This window comes from Meles meles, chromosome 1 (genome assembly GCF_922984935.1).
Source record: "Meles meles chromosome 1, mMelMel3.1 paternal haplotype, whole genome shotgun sequence".
Classification (NCBI taxonomy): Eukaryota; Metazoa; Chordata; class Mammalia; order Carnivora; family Mustelidae; genus Meles; species Meles meles.
The window spans coordinates 206835139-206853621 of NC_060066.1; the positions used below are offsets into that span (position 1 = coordinate 206835139).

The 18483-nt window shown below is 47.5% G+C and overlaps 1 protein-coding gene across 4 annotated transcripts in view; it reads right to left on the reverse strand.

Annotated features, from left to right (window-relative positions):
• KAZN (kazrin, periplakin interacting protein) overlaps nt 1–18483 on the reverse strand; it is a 1041121-nt gene that overhangs the window by 409567 nt on the left and 613071 nt on the right. The gene's annotated exons all lie outside the window — the stretch shown is intronic.

Below are 18483 nucleotides of genomic sequence, written 5' to 3' on the forward strand. Positions count from 1 at the left end.
CCCCTACCCGTCTCCGCCACCCGGTGCATGGAAGTCTCATTAAGTACTTTAGAAAAAACAGGCAGAAAGAAGAGGAAAGTTTCTGCAGTTACACTGTGACAAATCTCTGGACAGTGTGTGCCCAAAGTCTCCGCAGCAGGGCTCCCTCATAGACTGGCTCAGATCCAGGAAACCCATCCCAGCCTCCTGCCGCCAAGAGACTATGGAGCAAAGCGGATACTGTATCATTGATAACAATGATGATAATTATGGTCATGATCATGACCAGTGGGCACTGGGGGGCTTCCGATCTGCGGGGCACTGTTATGAGTGCCTTCACAAAGGGACACGTTCGATAACCTTGAGAACTCTCAGAAGCAGGTGCCCCATTTTCACACCTCAGGAAACTTTTGCTTTGGTTTTAAATAGAATTTTCAGAGCTTCAAACCATCTCCAAGTGATGGGATATTTCCCTCATGCTTATAATTTAGGAAGAAGCAGATGGTCCACTCTTGTAGACAGCACACACACACACACAAACATGCACAGAGCTACACAGATCTCCCGATTACACAGATGGGTAAACTGACACTGAATGGGGTTAGGGTTACAGTAAATTGGTCTGAGGGTCAGGGTTACAGGAAACCGGTCTGTGGAGCTGAGCCGAGACCAAAACTTAACTTAGACTGATTCAGTGCCACTATTCACAATAGCCAAAAGGTAGAAACAACTCACAGGTACATCGAATCCTGAATGGATAAATGAAGCGTGACACACACACGTGAAGGAGTAGTACTTGGTCATGGAAAGGAACGGAGGACTGACACTTGCTAGAACATGGGTGAACCTTGAAAGCACGATGCCTGACACAAAAGGTCACATATTGTATGATTCCACTTAGATGAAATGTCCAGAATAGGTAAATCCACAGGGACAGAAAGTCAGTGAGTGATTGCCAGGAACTAGGTAACGGGGGAGATGAGGGCCTACTTAATGGGTACAGGGTTTCTGATCAAGGTTATTACAAAGTTCTGGAACTCGATGGCAGCAGAGGTTGCACACATCCACTAATACCACTGAATTGTACACCTTAAAATGGTACATGGTAAATTTGGGTAAAATTTAAAGTTTAACAAATGGTAAATGAGTAAATTGGTAAATTTAATATTATGTGTATTTTGACTACAATAAAAAAATGATTCGATGCCTCTTTCATTGTACATGGGGTCAAATCCCTCTTTCTGGTTCATTTTCAAGAAACTTCAAAATGCGTCCTCTCCACCTGCTCTCCCTCTCTCTCCCACTCTTCTTCTCTTTCAATGGCCGCCACTCTCCTAATCACGCCCAGACGGGGAGCCCAACGCAAACACTGTGGCACCCTGCACCGTTCTGCTGTCTACCTGTCGCAAGCCCAGCGCGGGGCCCCCTCCTGCACTTCTCTTTGCCTGAAGAACATCCACTTGTCCTCCAAGACTCAACTCAAGCACAGCGTCCTTTGGAGGCTCTCGCTGAGCCCCTCGCCTTGGCTTGGCCTCGCACGGACCACCCGAGTGCTTGTCACAGCGTATCATAGGTGTACCCTCCCATACGACACAGGAGCCTCTGCTGGTTACAAACATAGGCTTTGGGGTCACTGGGCTGTGGTTTGACTCTCAGCTCTACCTGCTGTGTGAGCTTGGGACAAATGACTTAACCACTTGGTGCCTCAGTTGCCTATTTTGTAAAAAATGGGCTAATAATAATACCCGATGTGAAGATTAAACACAGAATCACACACACAGCTTTCAGAACGGCGCCTTGCCCCACCCAGCAAATGTCTGTGTCATTAGGATCCTCACCGTCACCATCATCCCTCCCTCTCCCCCAGTAGCTTATAAGCTCCCCTGAGCCCAGCATGGGGCCTGCCATAGAGCAGACGCCAGAGAACTGTACGTTGGATGACGTTACGATCCATCTACTCAGTTCCTCTCATTCTCCTTATGGGAAATCACCAAAGTGACTCGTCCAGTCATGCAACGAGCTGGAGGCAGAAAAGAGGTCATGAACTTCTGCCGTTGGGTCCTCGCTCACCACTAAGACACGAAGGAGCAATACTGCAGCGTCTTTCTGTGGAGACGGGCTGACATCTTACAAACCCCATCACGTGGCCCGAACAAAACTGCCCAGAGAGTGAGGCCAGTGCTGGACTCAGCTGCCCCCTCTCCGCATTCAAGGCCTTTCTTTGCCTCACAATGAGAGCTGGAAGTATCAGCAGACAAGCTATAAATAATTGAGAAGACAATAATCCAGAAATTAACGGAGGGTCTGCCCACGAGTCAGTGGGGCTCCCTCTCCCAGGGAGGATGATGCATGAGCTGTCGGAGATAAGACTTTGGTTGGGCATATTTAAGGTAAGTGCAGACAACAGTGGGATGCCCAGGGAGTCCCTTCTGCCGCCACCAAATGGGAAACCCTACAGAATAAACCACAAAATAAATGAGGACATTAAGGCTTCAAACACTCTGGGATTTGTATTTGAGAAGCCGAGATTGCAACTTAAAGCAGCTTCTCCTTCAAAGAGTCTGTTATCAATCCCAAGTCACTCTTCATTCAGCACCAGAGGTCTTTCACGGGAGACTCTGCCCATCAGCCCCACTATGCAGGTAAGAAAACATGTGTCATGGGACTCAACAAGACGGCATGCCAGGAGCGGTGGGGGGCAGCCACTAAGTCCTGGAATCCAGCTTCAGTTAAAGGAAGGTGGTCACACAACAGAGGGTGTTGTCTTGTAGTGACCCTGAGAGACAGGACAGAAACAATGTCCTCAGTGACTCATGACACCAACTGAATGGTCCAAGGTACAGGCCATGTTATTTATCCCCTGAACCTGTAACAGACAGCCCAGACAGCCCCCTCAGGAGCCGGCTGAAGAGCAAAGAGCTATTTGATGGGCACCCACCACTACATTACAAATGGTCAGGAGCAAAATAAATGCAAATGAGACCATGAGGGCAGAAAACCAGCTTCCTAAGTGTCTCCCGCCTGCACTGAAATGCCCCGCTTCTTTCCCTGAGCTGAATATTTCATGCAAAAGGCAACAGAGAGATTGCCGCTCCAAGAAAGCCCAGGGGAGGACAATCAGGATGACAAATGGAACCCTCCCCCTTGTATCTTGGAAATGCCAAGCGGTATGGATGATGGGCTGAAATACCTGAACGAACTTTGAGTGAGCCTTTGGCTGAGGCTGATTTATGGGCAGAGTGGCCCAGCGTTCACCTTTATTTACGTTGCTCGGAGCACATAAACTCCAAGAAAATTTAGTGTTTTAATTTGGGCATCTGGCTTGTGTTTTTTTTTTCCCCCACCCTCTTCTATGCTCACTGGAAAACAAGACCACACCGCAAACCTGGCTCTTCTGTTTCCCACTTGCCCGGTTCAGAATGTAAGTTCCTTGAGGGCACAGAAAGGACGTGTTTATGATGCATGAAGGATGGATGCTGACACCTGTGTATCAGGGGGACATGCCTTGGATCAGGGGGACAGGCCTTGGACCGGGAAGCCAGCATCCCCACTCTAGCCCGGGCTCTGCTTCAGAGCACTATAGGGACTCTGTCAGCTCACTGGAGCTTTCTGGCCTCAGTTTCCCCAGCTGCTAAATAAAAACTGGATGAGACGGTCTTCAATGTCCCTTCCAGCGTAGTGCAGACACTCTGTGATTCCATAAGCCCACATGAGTGCTTTTCTCTGGGGCTTCCCTGTTCTCTCCACCCATTTCCGAGTCCCTCTCTCCTACTCATACACGTCTATTGCAAAATCACGGGCTTACATTGTCCTGCTTAATTCAGGGAAGATGATATTCCTCAAATTAAACAACCGGTCTACTCCAAGACATTCCTTAAAGTGAACCCGCTGGCTGAGTGATGTGAAAATTCACGAGTTGTGGGAATTTAAAAATGGGAGAGACTTCTTGCCCGATGCACTCACTTTGACCCACCCCACGTCCCAGCTCCTAAGCGACTGTCTAGGATGCCTCTTATCAGTGGTGGCCGATGGAGGTGGGAGGGACGGGGCCCATGTGTATGGGCACACAGCTGGCATCGCAAGGCACTGTGGCGGCTGGGCCATCCCTCTGTGTTCGTCTTTGGTCTCTCAGTCATTAAGTCAGGCTTACCATCCGTCTTCTGGAGTCCCTCACGGTGCCCTTCCCCTGCTGCTCCTTCCCCCTCCGGTTTCCAGCAGAGGCGAGCACCTTACTTGTCCCGGTATCCCTAGCGCCCACCACGTGCCTCGTCCATCAGAACACGTGCTTAGGGCGCCTGGGTGGCTCAGTGGGTTAAAGCCTCTGCCTTCAGTTCAGGTCATGATCCCAGGGTCCTGGCATCGAGTCCCACATCAGGCTCTCTGCTTGGCAGGGGGCCTGCTTCCTCCTCTCTCTCTCTACCTGCCTCTCTGCCTACTTGTGATCTCTCTCTCTCTCTGTCAAATAAATAAATAAAAAGTCTTAAAAAAAAAAAGAACACGTGCTTAATAAATGCTAACTGGACAAATTAACAAAAAGAATGAACTCAGTCTCCCACCGGGCACCGGCTGGGCTGCTGCGCAGGTGCGCGCCTTCGCGGCACCCACTTACGACCCTTACGGCCCCCATTTTACGACCTTTACGACACTCCTGGGGAGGGAGTCGCAAGTTTCGGTGCTATGCCCCGCAGTTGGCGTACACCCTCTTCCCGTGGTCTTCAATAGCACGGATGTCGGGGTCGGTGTCGAGCCTGGGAGGAAAGTGAGAACCAGACTGCAGGGCAACTTGCCCACCTCGCACGGCTAAGAAGTGTTGCGAACAGGGTAGGCATCCAGGCAACAGGCTCAGGAGATTTCTGTCCTGCACTTGGAACACCAAACTCGTGTGGGCATCTCGGTATGTGCAAACAAGCCACCACGGCGAAAGCCAGTGTGGCCCTTCTCCAGGAATCACTGCGTCTCCTCATACCGCTAGGTCATACCCAAAGGATGGCCTGCAGTGGCTGCGAAACCCTACATTCCCTCTGACGGCCAATCTGGATGGAAAACACAATAAAGGGAGGATTCTGCTCAGCCAGATGATACCTGCTGTTGCTCTTATTTTTTTTCTCCTGAACTTCCAGACGCCAGTGCAGGAGTTTCTTTGTCTGCACGCCCAGTGGATGGTCATCCAGGCTCCAGGGCTGACCCTGTTCCACTGGACAGCTCTCGTCCTTCGCAAGGTTGGCCGCCTCTGCCCCTCTCTAATGTTCGCTCCTACGTCCTAGGTGGCCCACCAGCCAGACATGAGCCAAACACAAACGGAAAGAACTGGAAACCGTGTACTTGGGTTTTCCGGGTGACTTGAATCGCAGGTTATAAACCACGGTTAAAAGGAGGGTTTCTAGTGAGAACGTGCACACCCGCGTAGGGTGTTTGCCGTGAACAGTGAAGTGATTTTGTAAATGCCATCTTCTGTAATAAATCTGAATGCTGCTGGAGAGATTAGGCCATTATCCAGCACTGGCATAAATGAGAAAATGATATGATGGATCACATGCTTGAGGGGTTTTAGGAGTTCGCTGGAGATGGGGCAGGATGACGCTAGTTAGCAATGGCAGTTGGCCAATCAAATCATATTGCCCGAAATCTAGTTTAAGGCCAGTTCTGCTATTCTGACTGTAACTGGTGCTTTCCAATATTCATGCCAGGAAGTTACTATAGAAATTTCTGCCTACATGATGGAGGGTTTTTCTTCAAGTCAAGGGACTAAACCATAGATCAATCTGATTGTGTCACACTGAGGCAGAGTTAAACTTGAGGAATAGAAGAAGGATCCTTTAAAATCGGCGAAGTAGTCAGAGTTCTGGAACAGCAGCCCTCATTTTCCAAGGCGGTTCTCAGGCACCTTATCACACATGGCAATACTGAGGACCAGTAGACAGGACTGAACACATGTCCAGATGCATCTGGTAGAGCAGGTCCCGACCTGTGGGCCACAGAGACTCTGGGTGACCAGAGGGAGCAGCTTAGAGAAAGTCTGAAGGTCTCTAACGTGCTCTAAGGTCTCTAACGTGGACAGAATGAATCCTTTCTCTTGCATATATGCACCGTCATTGCTAAGCTTATGCAGATGCAGAAGCAGCCTCCATTTGACCAAGCTGCAGAATTCACTGCACTCTTACGCATTTATGTATTTTTTTGAAATACACAGAAAAATTACAACTGCTAATGTTAGGGGCCAGAACTCATCCATTCAGAAAAATCTCTCTCTCTCTCCAATATTAACAAGGGTACATATAAAAACTGGGAATCACTGTTGCAGTGGGAATACGGATAGCAAAATCATTAAATCCAGAAGAAAATTGATGGTATGGAACAGCCATGTTGGCTGAAGTTTAAACCACTGTAAACTGGCCCCTGGCTAATGTTAGAAGCATGCACATGCTCCGTAGGGAAGAGATGGTTTTGTTGGTGTTCGTTTGGGGTACATTACCTGTTTCCTCTGAGTATAACCTCCTACCCCAGCCTGCCAGCCTTTGTGAGTTAAGCTTTTCAGTTCTTAAACCTCCTTGTCCACTCATGTTGCAGACATCCGGATGATTTCTTAAATGAGCTATTTCTGGATACTGACCACAACCTCAAATACAAGTCTAAGTTACATGTGTGTGAGAAGAACTGGAAACCACACTCAAAGGACAACATGGGAAGTTTAGCTCCTCCTAGGAGCAGGGCCTCTAGGCAACACAGAAATATCAGGAAAAAGACCTGGGGTGTAGAACAAAAATACTCTTGCCTCTGGGAGACAAAAATCGGCTGGGGAAATAAAGAGAATTTCATTCAAAGGTGGGAGAATTCAGCGTTCAATAATACAATATGTTATTAATAATGAAGAGATCTATCCGCGGAATCCCAGAGTCTACCGAGCTTTGTGCCAGGGACCCTATGTGTTATTTCATCAAAGCAGTGGTGCCCACCCAGGGAGTAATTTCCCCCTCCCCACCCAGGGAGAAGCCACGGGCATCACCTGAAGACTTTTTTTGGTTGTCATGCTATGGAAGCATCACGAGCATCTAGTAGAAGAGACCTCCCGGGGATGCTGCTGAACATTGGACAGTACACAAGACAGCCCCCCACCGTCAAGAATCTTCTGGCCCAGAATGTCATTGGTGCCAAGGCTGAGAAACGCTGCATGAAAGAACCCCAGTCACTCTCTAAAGCAGATGTTAGCAGGCTCCTGTTCTAGATGTAGACCCCGAGAGCCACAAGGTCCCACGTAGAAGTCCTAGCACCAGGATCTGGATCGGGTCTGTCTCACTCCCTTAAACCCACATATCTGCTATATACTGACCTTTTTTAAAGATCAATAATGATCTCTAAACACAGGGGACGGCACCTCAAACCACAGAGGTTACCACTAGCTTACTCATTCAATCACCATTTATTAATCTCCTCCTGTATCCTGAGCACTGTGAAGGCACTAGAAGTAAACAGGTCAGAAGGCAAAGGAAGGAGAACTACAAATTCAGGGATTGACAAACTAACAGCCAGAGGGCCGCCTGTTTTTATAAGTACAGTTTTATTGGAACGGAGCCACGCCCTTTCCTTTCCTTGTCATCTATGGCTGCTGTCCCATTACCACAGCAGAGCTGAACCGCTGTGACACAAACCCGATGCCCCCCAAAGCCTAAAATATTTGCTGTCGGGTGCTTGGCAGGAAAAGCTGACCCATCCTACACCAGCACCATCATCCAAGCCACAGAGCAGGTATCAAGGTGAACTCCAGACCAAATCCGGAAATGCTTCTGTGAATGCATGCAACCAGCAACTACAGTGTCTACTGGTAGTGGCGGAATCTTAAACACTTCACCCTAAAATAAATCTATAACTCAAAAGCACCCGAACATTTTGGTCCTGAAGAATACTTTCTGCTTTTCTAGAGTTCCTTATGTCTTCAAAGTCAAGTTCAATGGTGTATTATGGCTATGTTGCTGTCAGAGGTTTGGGAAGCCCATAGAGAATGTTCCTCGTCACGCTGAAATTAAAACCAAGATCGGACCCCAAGCGTTGCATCAGCTGGCCTGTCTGCTGCACTAGAGACCTCCAAGCGGACGCCGTCTTCCGTTCCTCTAAGATGCAAAATACCCTGTTCTGATTTTCCCTGAGTTTTCTGCCACATGCTTGCCCCTTGGTCCGTAGATGATTCAAGTCAAGGCAAGAACTTGGAGCAGCAGGAGGTCCACATACGATGCAGAGAGCTGCGGCCACAGCAGAAGCGAAAACATGCACCAACGTTATCAGTACACTAGGTGGAGAGTATAAACCAACACGTTTTGGTGGTACATCAACCTAAAGGCCCTAATGAAAGAGACCCTGAAGGTTTAATGGAGTCTCCCTTCAGGGACAGTGAAGACAGAAATTTGGCAGATTTACGGAAGCAGCTAAATCCAGCCTCCAACGCTTGGAGAATACACACATCCAGACACTAAGACCATATAGGACTTTACCCAGATGTACTTCCCATATTCAAAAATCCCAAGTGACTGTGGTGATGGGGGCAAAAACTTTTGCTCCAAAGGAGAGTTCATTCAAAGATGGGAAGGTCCCTGATACAGCCCTGCCCTGGTTTCTAGATCCCCAACTGCTTGACAGGGAAGCTGGAAGAGATGCTCTAAGCTTAGGCATTGAGAAGATAAGTCATTTGTAAAACTTTAATCATCCTTCACCATGGGTGGACCTGGGGGCTCAGAGCAGGCCAAGACAAGCTTGGGGTGACGGTGTCACCATCTGGGCCTTCTAGGACAGGGCAGCCCATGTCCAAGAGGGAGTGGCCAAGGCAAGGTCCGATCTCACCCAATCATAAGCCATAGGCAGCCCTCTTCTGGCACCATGTAACCACCATGTAACGGGAGATAGAGGGGCGAATTTAATTCAATGACCAGCTCAATAATCTTGAATAACTCAGCTTAAATCACTGTGCCATAGTTTCCTTACTTAAGAAATAGATTGTTGTGTCTACCTCAATTCAGTCATATGGGCCAGGTGGTAGAATCCACAGAGACAATGCCTGTGAATGTCTTTTTACACTGTGAAGATCTGGGTAGTGATAAAATTAAGTGCTTCCCTGGTGCCCTCCTGGGTACAAAGAAAAGAATGGATAAACGCAGTGGAATCCCAGAAAGCGGGACCAAGCATTGGCTTTGTGGCCTGAGGATACTAGACCAAGCTTTTGGTTTAGAGGCAAGGTGATACCTTGAAGGTGTTGGGGGTGTGTTCTGTGTTATCCTATGGTGGAACCAACCCATGTGTTGACCAGCCAACTTTTAACGAGGTTCACTCTATTGGCCAATGATAATGGCCTGCTCTGTAGAACAGCCAACCATGGGATCATGATCCTTCTCCACAGGACTTCCATTAAGACTTAAATGTACCGGAGCACCTGGGTGGCCCAGTGGGTTAAGCCTCTGCCTTTGGCTCAGGTCATGATCTCAGGGTCTTGGGATCGGGCCCCGCATCAGGCTCTCTGCGCAGCAGGGAGCCTGCTTCCTCCTCTCTCTCTCTCTGCCTGCCTCTCTGCCCACTTGTGATCTCTGTCTGTCAAATAAATAAATAAAATCTTAAAAAAAAAAAAAAGACTTAAATGTACCTCCTTGCCTCAGCAGGGCTGCCTGGTACCACATCAGATTACAGAGTGACTGGAACACATCTGCTAGCTAACGGGCCAATAGCCTCCACAAAATGGCAGCCAGGCATGGCCTTTCTATTGACTCTCAAAACTAAAGAGGTTTCAAATATTCCCATTTTTTTCTGACTTCATACAGCAAATCTTGTAGGAACAGGAAAAACAATCTACTTGATGAACACATTAATAAAGATCATCAATATCCATACAATCACAGGTCCGTTCTCCCTAGCCATTCTTCGTCATGCTCTAGGGTACCATGACGGCACTCTCCGGGGTCAGTATCAAGTTTCCAAGTTTCATCCCTAACTATCATCAAGAAATGGTGAGCACGGAATTTCAAATGGCAAGACCGGGGGTGGAGATTGGGGGGAGAGACATAAATCCCACCATGTTCCAAGATGTACTTATTGAATTAAAGCAAGTACACCACATTCAATAGTTTTAAACAAAGACACAAAAAAAGTCCACGTTAATCAAAGAAAATGAACTAATTCATTTGTGGCAGCTGACAAGAAGCCCCAGCCTTGGCCAGGAGGCTGAGACGAAGAGTGAGCTTCTTCTAAAAGACGAAGGGCTATACCTGCACTGAAACTCATATATTTTCTCGTTCTCTTTGGAGAAAAAGAAAGCTGTTATTCAAGATCCAAGCCTTGCATCATCCACATCTTCCTTCTCCGTAAGGAATGCCCTTTGGGGAAGCAGGTCCCAGCCCAAAGCTATTCCCTGTAGTGCCCAATCCCAATCTATCCAAAAAAGTCGTACTTTTTAATAATCTCTCACGGTCAGTTTAACCTTTAGGAGCAAAACTGATGCATTTTCGCAGCATGGCTTTATCACGCTCACCGCCGTCATGCACATCTGTGAAGGCGTCTATATTTGTCACTTTCTCTATTTTGCCATTACATCGGTGTAGGCCTTTATTAGAAAATGTAATTATGTGTCCATGTCAGTCACAACTACTAGACCATGAGCTCCAAGATAACTTAGTCCATATCTTATTAAATCTGCGGTCCCCAAAGCTATGTGCCCAAACTGTCAGACTGATGGACACTGAGAGAAGAGAGGAAGAAGAAAGGAAGGAGAGAAGGAAGAAGGGGGGTGGTGGGTGAGGTAAGAGTGTAAGCAAAAGGTAAAACCATCCTACTGGCACGTCTTTACACTCTGAGACACAGCATTGCCATATTCTCGCCACGGTGGCAAGGTGGGCTCCAGAGTCAGCTGAGACCAGGCAAGGTGGGCTCCAGGGTCAGCTGAGACCACGTTCCAATGCCCTGTTTGTTCAGCAGATGCCCACTTTCCAGAGCTTAGAAAAGCAACCTAGCCTTTCTAAGCCTCAACTTCTTCATCTATAGAATGGAGGTGATCGCATGACCTCATGGGCTGGGATAGAGAAATGAGACGGAAAAGCCTCCGTCAAGTGCATCCTTAATGCCTGGGAAAGCCAGATAGGGCTCATCACACTCCAGGTGTTGCTATCCCTACAACTCTCGAATGATCTCAAAAGGGCTTCCCGCTCCCCAGTTCTGATCTGGGAGCATCGCTTTTCCTACTAATGACTCAAACCCCCACTAAGAGGGGTCCACTATCCTCTTTCACAGAAAAGAAAGAAGTTCAAGGCCTCTCTGGGTCACTCTAGAGCCAAAGCCCAGCAGTTTGGTTAAAAAAAAAAAAAAAATGTGGGCGGGATTCTCACATTTGAATAAGGCTCAGTCTGCCCTCTGCCCTCTTACCTCTGGCCAGACACCAATCCTTCCTTTCTATGGTGACAAAGCATATTTCATACAGCGAGGCTCTGAGGATTTATGATGAATGACTTAGTGTCTGACACGCAGATCCTAATTATAATTGCCACAATGCCAGCTTTAGAATGAAAATGAGTTCCTGGGCAAGAACGGGAGAAACCATGCACAGCTGTACAGCATCACTGGTCAAGCCAGTGGGCACTCCCCGGAGTCACATTCACTTCTGCTGGGATCCTGGCTCTGCCACTTGTTGGTTCCGTGACACTGGGCAAGTCACGTAACCTTCCTTTCTGTGCCTCAACTGTCTCACCTGGAAAATGGCAAGTACACGCTCAATGCCAGTCCTCGATTATTAAATCAGTGCTCTTTTTGATATCACATGTAATGCAATAAGCAGACCAAATTTCACATGCTGTAATTGCGATCGATCATGGGTTCAGTCATTCATTCAACAACTATTTATTGAGCCCTTGCTATGTGCCAGGCAATGTTTTAGGTGCTATATAAATGGAGCCGAAAACAGACAAAACTCTGTTCTCATGCAGCCATCATTCGAGACTCACAACCTGGTCTCCCCTACTGCCTGACATAAAAAGCTGTTCTCAGCCGGGGGCCGTTTTGGTCCCCCATGGACATGGGACAACTTCTGTAGATGTTTGTGGTCTCCACAACTGGGGTGTGGAGGGTTCTACTGGCATCTAGTGGGCAGAGGACAAGGCTGCTGCTGAACATCCCACAGTATACACAGCAGCCTCCCTGCCCAGCAAAGAATCCTCTTGCCCTTGATGTCAAAGCTGCTGAGTCTGGCAAACTCAAGTATAAAAGTATCTGTAAAATATTAGCATGTCCTTTGCTGGGCATGGTCTTGGGCAACTGCAGGCTCCTGAGACCACAGGGAGGGAAGCTGGCAAAGGGAAGGACACAGGTGTTTGCAGAAGGAGACCACAAGATTCCAGCTTCACCAGGACTCATGCCTCCCAAGAGAGAGAAAGCAAAGTCCAGAAGCAGGAGGTCCCAAGCCCAGGATCAGATGGTTCTTTTCACTGGTGACAAGTGACCCCTGGCTTGTGGATCCTGCAAGCAGGAACTGGTTCCCTCTTTGTCAGCTAATTTCACACCCAAGTGACAGGTTTCGGTGTTCCCCTCATTCTCAGTCAATGATTTCATCACAAAGACTCAGAAATTACAAGCAGCCTTGGAAAGTAATACTCAAGAAGAGAGACAAGCCTACAGCTCCCTCAACCTTCTCGACATATCAAATCAAAGGATGCTTCTGACTTAGGAGAAAACCCAGTTTTAAGCAGCTGAGCGACCTGGTGGGTTTGGAATCCTGGCTCCATCACCATCAACCGAGCGATCGCCAGCATCAAAGGGGGATGAGCGAGAGCATGGGCTCCAGAGCCAGAGCTTGGTCAAATAATAGCAGAACACCCTTGTGGGAGTAACGCATCATTCCTCTGCCTTTGTTTTCTTATACATGATATGGGTACCAGAAGGGTACCTGCCTCCTAAGTCATTACGAGGACCGAACGCATCAATTCAAAGCATTAATACAGGAAGGTTCTTGGAACAGTATACGTGGCTCCAAGTGGAGACTACATCAAAGCTTGCTGTCATCAGCGCCATCGGAGTCATTACAATGTCATGTGACTTCAACCCTCCCGGTCCCAGCTTCCTTTTCGGAAAAACGGACGTTAGAGTTGTCAGCTCATTGGGAATGGGATTCGATGACGTGTGTGAAGCACTTGGGACAACACCTGATATTTGCTTATTGAAAAGTTTGACAAAAGCACTGAAACGACTTTTCATTTAGTCCTACGTTGAAGTCTCCGCCAGGCGAGAATCACACGGTGTCACGAGGGTTCCAGAATGCCTAATGTTTGGTGATATACTCAAGAGGAGAGCTCCAAGAACCACTATGCCGCACCAAAGTCAAGTGTAAAATATTAGCTGTGGACCCACCTTCCTCGAGAGGATACTTCACTCTTCACGATTCATATCACTTCAAGCCATCTGCGCGGCGGAAACAGTACTGGTACTAGAAGGACACCCCCCGAGCTACTCCAGTGCTCGCTCTGATGGAAGACGGTGGGGCAGGGGCTGGGCGAGGCAACTCCTTCTCCCACTCTCCGCCATCCTCCTGGCCCAACTGCACCTCATAGGAGAGCACTTGGGGGTGCCCTGCCTGCAGAATGGCCTGTTAACCAGCCCCATCTGAGCTTTCATGCTTTGGTCTCAATTCATCAGAGGGAGAAGGGGCCGGGAGCTTTTCAGAAGTCTGATCCAAAGGTCTGGCAAGGCCAAGTTAACAAAGATACCAAAACAAATTGAGAACCAATGATTCCCCACCACACAGAAGCCACCTGCCCAAACAGTTGTTCTTGCCAAACTCATTAAAAGTCTGTGCAGCTTCTTTCATGTTTCTAGCAGCTCAGGACTCCAAGGGCGAAGCAGGAATGGCCACAGAGCACAACCTGGACTCCACCACTTACTTAGATCTGAGCTGCGTCCAACAAGCAAGAATGTTCTGGTCTCATCCAACTGCATTGGGGATCTCTTGGCCTGGCCTTCCTCCAGCTTCTTCACAGTAGAGTTGGGGATGGCAGGGGACCCTGAGGATGGTGACATGGGCCAGCAGGTTTCTTACGTGCTGTGAAATGTCAGATACAATCTGCCCCAATGGATGGTCACTCTCTTGGCTTCAGGGAAGCTGTCTTTTCCTAAGTGATCCTGCCTACACTGGCTCTGCCTGCATTTCAGATGACGGAGACACGGTGATGAGTGCTGTTGGTGACACCCCAACATCCCACGTGTTACTGACCCCGGTACCCAGCCCAAATGGGACAGACTAATTTCATGTACAAGATCACGTAAAAATCCATTCCCTGGCCTCGGCGTTCTTGCCTGATGGATGGCATGGGGTAAGAAGCCAAGCGTTAAACCTCACACAAACCAACCCAAGAAAATGTCTGAAAAGAACTGGGGAATTGATGTTGATTTCACTTTCCTTAGCTATATAACTCAGGAATAAATACAGGCAATAGGCAATGAACATGGCCAGGACCCTAAGCTTGACCTGCTGGGCCCCACATGATTTGCACAGTGAGCAGGCAACACTCCAACCAGCACACCCCACCCGCCAGGCCCATCTGCCACAAGCTCACTGGCAGCCAGCGAGTCACAAATGATGACCTACAGGATTCCTCAAAAGTGCCAGCGGTCTTGGGGAGTTGGGGCGTAAAGGAATGGGGAGAACAAGCCTTGTCTTACTCTGGGACGATATGGGACAGTGCTCCTACTATAAAAATCAGATTGGCTTCGACTTCGGGTTAATAGCAAAGGAGTTTTGAAAAGCCTCCATAAATCCTGAAACGTTGGAAGCATGGAATTAATCAGAGCCAGAAACTTGACTTCGGGGGTCCTCCGCAGACATTTTCCAAAGACAATGGGAAGACAGTAAATAATAGCCAATCAATAACTAATTTCAACCATGCTGTACTGATCTGTAAGTAATCTCTCCACGCGTGGTGGTTTTCGGGAAGAACTCTGAAGTCCCATCTCATGACAGCCTACCAGCTTAGGAAAAGACACACCTCTCTTTCAGCTCATTGATACAGCTGGAAAACCAAGACGGACGTGACTCGAGCTCCGTCAGCTGGGGGCAAGCTAACAGAAGGTGACCTTCGAGACTCCACCCCATCTTGCTCCATCTTCTCTACCACTGGAAAATCCTTTCTCAAAAAAAAAAAGAGATGAAAGTCTACTTGGGGAAACAAGAGCACAGGTAGGATGAATTGGGAAGGGGATGCCAAAAGACAGAACTTATTTTGCACAGCAACAGTATCTAGCATCTCTACAAACGGCTCACACACTCAGTTCAGTCCGGAGGTAATTCATACCTCGCCGCAGAATTTCCACCGTTGTAGCGATGCTAGATACAAACAGTCAGACCGGAAGTAACAGCCTGTGTTAGCGCCTAGGGAGAAAAAAATAAAGCTTACATCTATTTATGGAAGGGTTCTAGTAGTTTGGGGGTGGGGGACCAAAGTATAGGAGAAAGACCCTTTTCTCAACCCCCGTCCTAACAAATGCAGTAGGCTTCGAGTCCTCAACACCCCCAAAAAGATGCGATCAGCACTCTCACTTGCATAGGCATAGAAATACAATTACTTCCTTAAAAAATAAAAACCCAACAGACTGATAGCAGTAGGCACACATCCTATGAGGCACAAGTATTTTACGGTATGTACAGTTAACACCTATTTGAATCGCGTACAATGGAGCTTAATTGTTTTATTCTACGCATAGCAAAGCAACCAATTGAATCTAATATTAGTCATTCACCAGATAAAACATTTTCAGGGAAACAAACTGCTATATTTTCCCCTCAAAGAACAGCAAGCATTTTAAACACATTTTCCAGAGATGTTACGCCGAGGAAAACAGCTTAGAAATGTTACTTTAAACAAATCCGTTCTCTGGATACCAACAACAAGACAAATTGGAACAAATGCTTGGCTCTGTTCTTTCCGAGGCTCCTTCTGTCCACCTGTCAAAGGCAGTTTTGAGCCCCCCCCCCACCCCCCAACCCTAGAGGCGACTTGGGAGCTGTGAAACGTGCCACCCCGCCTGGATGCCCTCTGCACGGGATGCTGGGATCCTCATTAGGGATTACCCAACTCACTCGAAGCAGGGAGAGAGGAGATGGGCCGGCTGCCAAGTGTTCTTTCAACACAGATTCCGAAAGAAGATCCTGCAAAGTGTCGAAAGCCCAGATTTTTCAGCCAGTTCACTTTCTAGACTCTGTTACATAGCAACCAAGCCAGCTCACCCAGGGTACCAACCAAGTTAATATTTTGTTTAAATGATACACCGCATTAACTAGGAGAACTAGGAAAACCCAAGTTCTCCCGTCAACTTACCTAGGGTCAGGTACCATGGCCGGAACAGAACTCCGACGGTGAATCAATGTGCTTGTGTAATTCATTAAAAAAAAAAAAAAAAAAAATTTTTTTTAACCCCAAATTTGAAAACAGATTTAACGAGTTCTTGGCAGGGAGAGCAAGAGTGACTCTTCCCCGTAACCATTTGTGCTAATATTATTAAAAGTACATTAGCATTCATTTAATCTGCATAATGCCCTTTAGTAAAATATGACTTCTGCGGGTGCATGTTGAAAGCTACTCATTTCATTCAAAACTTTGATTTGAAAAAGGACAACTCAATAGCACCAAACAGTCCTAGGGCTTGGGGCCATTAATCTCCCCAACACAGACAAAATTAAAACAGAAGACGCGTTCGGAGGAAGAGTCATTAACCCCCAGGAGCCAAGCTTGACTTGTATTACGAAGAAGCATGAGGAAACCAACAGACCATGCTTTAGAATTAACTTGGGAGAATCCCATGCTTTCCTTTAGGAATAGGAAAGCACCAGCTGAAGAAACCACTGGAACACGCCTACAGAGGGTTTCTGTTCTGGCAAGAATGCTGCCACAGGTCATGAGAGAAAACCAAAACAAGAAAATAAAAACAAAACTGAAAATATTCGCAGAGGCCAACTAATGTAAAAAGTACTGAACTGGGGTATTCCTGTCGAGTTCAAGTAAATGATGTTCTACTGGATTATGGGTTGGGGGGGCTTGTTTTCTTTTCAACCATCACCTTGGTTTGAATTCACATCAATTTAAGAGGGCTAGGTGGTCAACAATTAAGTTAAAACCTTTAACATTTTCTTCTCTGATTATAAAATCACTAATTCCCCCTGGGAAAGGTGTCGAAAAATACCAAGGCTACCCAGGGGAAAAATCAAGACAATCCTTCATCCCACCCCACCCCACTCCAACAGATGGCTTAATAACCCGGGCAGGCATACTCCTAGGAGCATGAGGGAGATGCTGGTCTCGGGAGTTTTGAAGGCTATCAAGAGATCCAAAAGTCATGTCCACAGCCTTGGGTACTTTTGTAGGAAAAGAGAAGAAGGGGACCGCCCACTGTTGCTTCACTACAACAACTGGACCGTCAGCTAAGTGTCTCAGTGTCCAAGTCGGGTGCGCGGATCAGCGCCGTACTGACCTCCTTAGCGTGCTCAGTCTGCAGCTGGACCTGGGACTCAAATGAAAGCCACTTAACTTTTCCTGGGCTGAGGAAAGGGGGCAGACAGTGGGAAATAAACCAGCATTGTTCAGGGCTCCTTAGCATGGCTTTTGATTCTTAGCAGAATGCCAGTTCTTAGTGATTTCTTAAATGTTGGAAGAGCCTGAACCTATAAAGAACAAAGCATCACCACGCAGTCCTGCTGCCCCCCCCCTTTTTTTTCCCTCCAGATGCCACCGTAGAGTATCCTCCACACACAACGACAGCGCAAGGGATAAATGACACAACAACCAGCTACCCACCTTGAAAACTGCAGCAAGTAACATCTTTAAAACACCTTCCCATCATTACGTCATGGCTACTTTGGTCCCAAATTCCCACCCTGATTCCTAAGACTTCTGACCAACTCCCCAAAGTACCAAGTTAACATGACTTAGAATTCCGCATAAAACTAACGTGCAGGCTTTTTAACACCTCGCAACACGAAAAGCACACCTTCCCCGGGGAGGTAAGGAGCAAAAGAAACTGATGGGAGAAGGCATTAACAGGAACACAGACACTCTCTCGCAACACTTAGAAGCTCTTGAAACAACAACAAAACCAGAAAATTCCTCTGAGCCGCTGAGCTATTGGTACCTCATACTTCACCAAGTGACATATTTATACAAGTGGCCCCCTAGACTGGATCATTTTTCTCTGCCAGATTTGGGATTTCAGCAGTTCAGTTCATTAATCGAATGATATTAATAATCAATGATACCATTTCTTAAAGAGCAATTAGGCCAAAAAAAAAAAAAAAAAAAAGACTGAAAAGCCAGTCTACCCTTGGACTTTTCAATTCACAGAAACCAAACAGGGCATTTTTGGATGCTTCCTCCACCTTCAGCCCTCCCGGGGTTTCAGGGCTGCATAACTGTCAATGTCAACACGGTCCAGCTGTCTTTTCTCCCCCTTCCTCCTCCAAAGTGCAAAGAGTCCTTTCCAGCAGCCGCTCCCTGCGACCCACCG